The 6,284-nt window shown below is 38.5% G+C and overlaps 1 pseudogene across 1 annotated transcript; it reads left to right on the top strand.

Moving 5' to 3' along the window:
• The first annotated feature begins 973 nt into the window (after positions 1-973).
• On the top strand, positions 974-1,924 carry LOC309558378 (olfactory receptor 5B12-like; annotated as a pseudogene). The gene has a single exon. The product of its transcript is annotated as an olfactory receptor 5B12-like (transcript).
• Positions 1,925-6,284: the final 4,360 nt, after the last annotated feature.

Genomic DNA, 6,284 nt, shown 5'->3' with positions numbered 1-6,284 from the left:
TGATCATTGTCCTCATAGTCACCGACTCTCACCTCCATGTTCCTATGTATTTCTTCCTTGTAAATCTGGCCGGTTTGGACCTCTGTTGTTCCTCGGTCACCGTCCCACGAATGTTATTTGACCTTCACACCAAGAGAAGAAAGATTTCCATACCAGCTTGTATAACCCAATTCTTCTTCTTTATAATATTTGTCAGCTCTGAGATGTTTCTGTTGGCTGTCATGTCCTAAAAATTATACTATGCATACTTATATAATAAATGATGTATACTGTATTTTAAGATTGTTTTCTCTTTTTTAGTTTTGGATAGCATGGATAAAATATAAGACCCTCGGTCAGGTTTATAATGCCCGGCCGCCGTATAACTGCCGTGGGCGGTTGTAAAGTGGTTAATAAAAACTAAGGTTTGGAATTACTTAAATCAAAGTTGTAGAACTGATTTAGGGTCCTGTTAATACAGCCTGGACTCCCAGAACTGACATACCAATGAAAATAAATATTTAAATGATCAAAAGTCATATTTTTAATTCCAATTCTGCAGAAAAAAAAAGACTTTTCTCTGTATCTCAGATAAAGGACAACTGAAATGATACTTTTCTCTATGTATTCTGCAGGAACTTTAATGTTTCAGCCAAAGTGGGAGATTTCTGGTAAAGAATTATAACATTTGGCTCATTGTAATAAGAAACTGGCTTACGATTGTAGCATCACATTTTGATTTTCTTTCTTTCTTTCTTTCTTTCTTTCTTTCTTTCTTTCTTTCTTTCTTTCTTTCTTTCTTTCTTTCTTTCTTTCTTTCTTTCTTTCTTTCTTTCTCTCTTTCTTTCTCTCTTTCTTTCCTTCTTTCTGTACCAAGAAACTGTGGGATGTTTCTTTATTTCTCTCATCAAGATAAAGTATGAATAAAAACATTACAAGAAAATGAATTAAAAAAAATCAACATAAATTAATGTAAAGAAGTAAATATATTGGGATGGGAAATCAGTCAATTTTGAATGAACTTGTTCTCTCCGGACTGTCTGACCTTCCGGATCTTCAGCTCCCTCTCTTTCTCTTCTTCCTTCTCATCTACCTTCTGACATTAATGTGGAATTTGCTGATCATTGTCCTCATAGTCACCAACTCTCACCTCCATGTTCCTATGTATTTCTTCCTTGGGAACCTGGCCAGTTTGGACCTCTGTGGTTCCTCGGTCACCATCCCACGAATGTTGTTTGACCTTTACACCATGAGAAGAAAGATTTCCATATCAGCTTGTATAACCCAACTCTTCTTCTTTATAATATTTGTCAGCTCTGAGATGTTTCTTTTGGCTGTCATGTCCTATGATCGATATACCGCCATTTGTCAGCCGTTACGTTACACACAGATCATGAGTTGGAAAGTCTGTGTACAGTTGGCATCAGTTGTGTGGAGCCTTGGTATTACCTATTCTTTAGTTCACACACTTAATGCCTTAAATTTAACTTTCTGTAGATAAAAAATTCTAGAAAGCTTCTTCTGTGATCTGTCCCAGTTATTTCAAATCTCCTGCAGTGACATCTACAACAACATTATGCTCATCTTTCTTTTGGGTGGCTTCCTCGGAGCTGGGTCTCTGATACTCACCTTCCTGCCCTATGTCTATATATTCAGAACTGTCCTGAAAATACAAGGTAAAGGTCAAAGAAGTAAAGTTTTCTCTACTTGTACCTCTCACCTGACAGCACTCTTTATTCTTTATTTCTCAGCTCTATTCAACTATTTTCGCCCAAACGTAAATAACCATTTAGCTGCTGACAAAGTGATGTCCGTCTTTTACTCCATATTTGTTCCTCTCCTAAATCCTCTGATATACAGTTTGAGGAACCAGGATATCAGAAAAGCATTTCTCAATTTTTTGGATGTCTTCCGTGCTCCAACCAAAATAAAGAATTTACATTAACAGAATCTTCATTTCTAGAAATTGGAAAGACACGGAATACAGAAGTTTTATTTACTTATTGATTACATGTATTTATACAGGGCCTTTAATTCAAAGACAGTCCTGGGCAAAAATAACCAATCAATATTATATATCTGTAAAAGTCCTTGAATGAACATATGATGGAAAACAAAATGTGAGCCATTGTGATGAGGAGGATTTGCATCCAAGCCAGAACATGCAGGTGTCAGTGTGAGTCCAGCCCATCCACCAAAGACATCAGCAGCCACTCAACTCATAATTGTGACCAAAAGGTCTAAAACTCTTTCCCATATACTGGGCAGCAACTGTAGTCCAAAGATCAATTGGTGGCACAGAAGATGGTCTCTCCCAGATTTATACATTGCCGACAATTTACATGGTGCTTTATATATTGAACAATCATATCAGTCCTCCTCCTCTAGAAACTTTTGATGTAAAGACCCTATCTTACATACATACATATACATACTAGGGCAACTTTAGTCAGGAGCCAACTAACCTATCAGCATGTCTTTGGGGTGTGGGAGGAAGCCTTAGTATCCAGAGAAAACTTTCACAGGCAAATGGAGAACATGGGAACTCTATTCAAGTAATATTATTGTTGGAATTCAAGCTGAGGATCTTAGTGTGCAAACCACAAAGATTCTGCATTGACATCAGTATTTTTGCATGTCCCATTTTGGAAGACTTCTTGTCACGTTCTTTCCCAAGAACATAGCCTGAAGTGAGAGCTCATTTCTCTAAAGTGATAACAACAACTTACACAGCTGTCACTGGAAGAGGAATTTCCATGCAACGCATGTGAAGGTTTCTGCTTACTTCTTTTTCCATGATCAGTTACATCTTTTTGGATTTCCTATTACCTTTTCTTTTTAGCACAATGATCGCTAAGAATAATGCAAAGGGGAAATCTTACCTGTTGAGAAATTTTAGATGTTTCTTCAGTCAGAGCACAGGTATGGTAGATGTGGCCTGTTCTCCTTCAGGTCCTCTGAAGGAGGACATGGAGGAGTCAGCTGAATTATTTGAACACAGCGCCAGCCACTTGCTGCTTGAGGATGCACATACATTACTTGATTCAGATGTTGGTTCAGAGGCAGGGCCGTCTTTAACGCGGGACAAAATGAGTAGCTGCCCAGGGCCCAATAATTGTTGTTGGGCTCAAAGCAGATGCCCCATGCCCCGCACTGCCTGCAAATTGGGGTCCCATGATGCCACTGCAGAGCACAGTAACCTGGGGTTAAGGTCAGAGGACCTCCTTCAGGTCCTCTGACCTTATAAAGAAGAATGTGGAAGAGGAATTCCCATACAACGCATGTGAAGGTTTCTGCTTACTTCTTTTTCCATGATCAGTTATATCTTTTTGGATTTCCAATTACTTTTTCTTTTTAACACAATGATCGCTAAGAAAAATGCAAAGGGGAAATCTTCCCTGTTGTGACATTTTAGATGTTTCTTCAGTCAGGACACAGGTATGGTAGACGTGGCCTGTTCTCCTTCAGGTCCTCTACCTTATAAAGAAGAATGTGTAGATGTGTGAAAGGAGCCATTTGTTTTGAGGTAATAATCATGAGAAACGCTATGTTGCCCCACTCCCAATGAGCTTGTTATTAAGAAAATATGGGACTTTCTGTTACTTCTTAGAAGTTTAATCCTGTCATGCCTGAAGGTAAAACAAAAACAAATCGAAATGCCTAAGCACAATTTTGTAACTTGTGTTAGTAAAACTATACATATCATCACAACTACTTTGTGCATCCAGTTGGATTATATTGCGTTTTTTGTCCAGACAAATTGGGATTTCTTTTGGTGGTAAATTGTAATAAATATCTCCTGATTTTTTGAATATCAAATGAAAACTGGCCCAAAATAGTAAGAAAAAAAATTTCTTTAAATTTAGCTGTATCTTTCTGTTACTACCAGAACATTCTTAAATACATTCTCCTTCTCCTGACAATTGCAGCAATGCCCCATTTGTGTTTGTTATTTTTTGTTTGTACCTGTAATACAGCCCAGAACCAATGGTGCATATATTGCTTTTTTTGTTTTGTTTTGTCCTACCTAAAACACATGACAACTAATACTAATTTTAAAAAATAAAAAAATCCCACCCAAAAAATACTGATTCTGACCTTTGATCCTGACCTTGCCCCTTTACCCTTACTTGACCCAAACACTAACCCTAGCACTGACCTAGATCAAACCTTGATCTAGGTTTTTTTTATTATTAGTTACATAATTAGTCTGGTTGAAAAAAGACACAAGTCCATCTAGTTCAACCATTATACAATTATATATACACAATCCTTAACCCAAAGTTGATCCAGAGGAAGGCAATAAACTCCAGCAAAGCATGATCCAACTTGCTCCAGTGAGGGAAAAAAGTCCTTCCTGATCCCCCAATTGGATATTCCCTGGATCAACTTCACCTATAAATCTTAGTTATAATTAGGGATGGGCAAACGTTTTGGCCCGAGCATGAGTTTACGCCGAACATTGGCTATTCGCCAATTCGACGAACACCCGAATTATCAACTGTTTGTTAGGCCTGTTTGTTAGGCCTGCCGAATGACCACAATGCACTGCGCCACCGCACAATGCATTGGAAGCCCTGATTGGCTGAAGCAATGAAAGCCTTGTCCAATTAGGGCACAGAGCACTGTCAGAGCCATGACTGGAGAAATTATTGATGACTCTATCCAATCATGGCTCATTGCTCTTAGTCCCACCCCACGCTATAAAAGTTTTCCTTCAATAGCGGCTATTTGTAGTGTGATATTGGTGCGGAGAGAGATAGCAGTTCTACTAAAGAGTTATACTTGACAGTCTCTGAAGCAGCCGGGGTGCCCGGCGAAACCGGTCAGGCTCTAGGTTTTTTCCCACTACCTGCTCCCTTGGATTCACTGCACCCTTGGCGCATCAAGCTCCTACATCACCAGTGAAACTCACTTGGAGGAATGGTTGCCAGCAATGACTCTGAACTCTGACTCTGAACGATAAGTACTCTTCTGTTCTCATAGAGGTTCAACTGGGTATGCAAAATTTTCATTAATGGCAAAATACTGTATCATAGCATTACCTATGGAGCAATAGTGCTCTCCTAGGAGGATTAATGAATGATTGGGGTCATTGGCATACATATAGTCCCGGAGTACAATATGTTCTATATACTGTACATACCTCTGGAGGATGTTACGAGTGAGATATGCTTCCTGAGCAAGTTATGTCTATGTACATATCACTGGAACTGTTCACCTAGGACACACGGGTGTGAGGGAGGCAAAGACTATATTTTAATATATTATATATTATATTATATATTATATATATTTATTATATTATATATTAATATATTATATCATAGTTACATAGTTAGTCAGGTTGAAAAAAGGCTCAAGTCCATCTGACTCAACTAATAAAAAACAAGAAACAGTAAAGAAAACAAAACCATACAATCCCATATACACAATCCTATACCCGCAGTTGATCCAGAGGAAGGCGAAAAAACCCCAGCAAAGCATTATCCAATTTGATACAGCCAGGGAAATAGTTCCTTCCTGATCCCCCAAGAGACAACTTGATATTCCCTGGATCAACTTTACCTATAAATATTAGTATCCAGTTATATTATGTACACCCAGGAAAGAATCCAGGCTTTTTTAAAAGCAATTTACTGAGCTGGCCAGAGCCACCTCTGGAGGGAGTCTATTCCACATTTTTACAGCTCCTACTGTAAAGAAACCTTTCCATTTTTGGAGACCAAATCTCTTTTCCTCCAGACGTAAAGAGTGCCGCCCTTGTTCTCTGCGATGACCTTAAATTGAATAACTTAACACCAGGTTCACTATATGGACCCCTTATGTATTTAAACATGTTGATAATATCCCCCCTTATCATACATCATTTGAACCTTTGAAAAGGATATGTCTTTTCCTATGTTCCTCCTCTGGAGTACATTCAAATTTCACTGATCCTGGATTTTAAGGGACATAGCCTTTTATCTCTATTTCCTCACTTGAACCTCAGAGGCACCCCAAAAATTATTAAACATTATTTTGTTTGCAGTTTAATGAACCTCTGGATGCAACCTTTAAGAAGCCAACACACTAAAATATCAATAATAAACCCCTGGGAGAACATGATCAGAGGAGAAATTCTGAGAGTCATGGCGCCCTAGTGATGAACTTTCATACATCTCAATGGCCATTTTATGTTTACCTGATTGCTACATGTTTCCCTCTGTTCCCCTCTGGGGGTATATAAGATGATCCTGGTGTCTTATGAGCACTAGAAATCCTCTATCCCACTTACTTCCTCCAAATGGCTCAATGAACCCCCG

Source organism: Pelophylax lessonae (genome assembly GCF_965119305.1).
Source record: "Pelophylax lessonae genome assembly, chromosome: 6".
NCBI classification, from domain to species: domain Eukaryota; kingdom Metazoa; phylum Chordata; class Amphibia; order Anura; family Ranidae; genus Pelophylax; species Pelophylax lessonae.
This window is presented reverse-complemented; position numbering and strand designations above follow the sequence as displayed.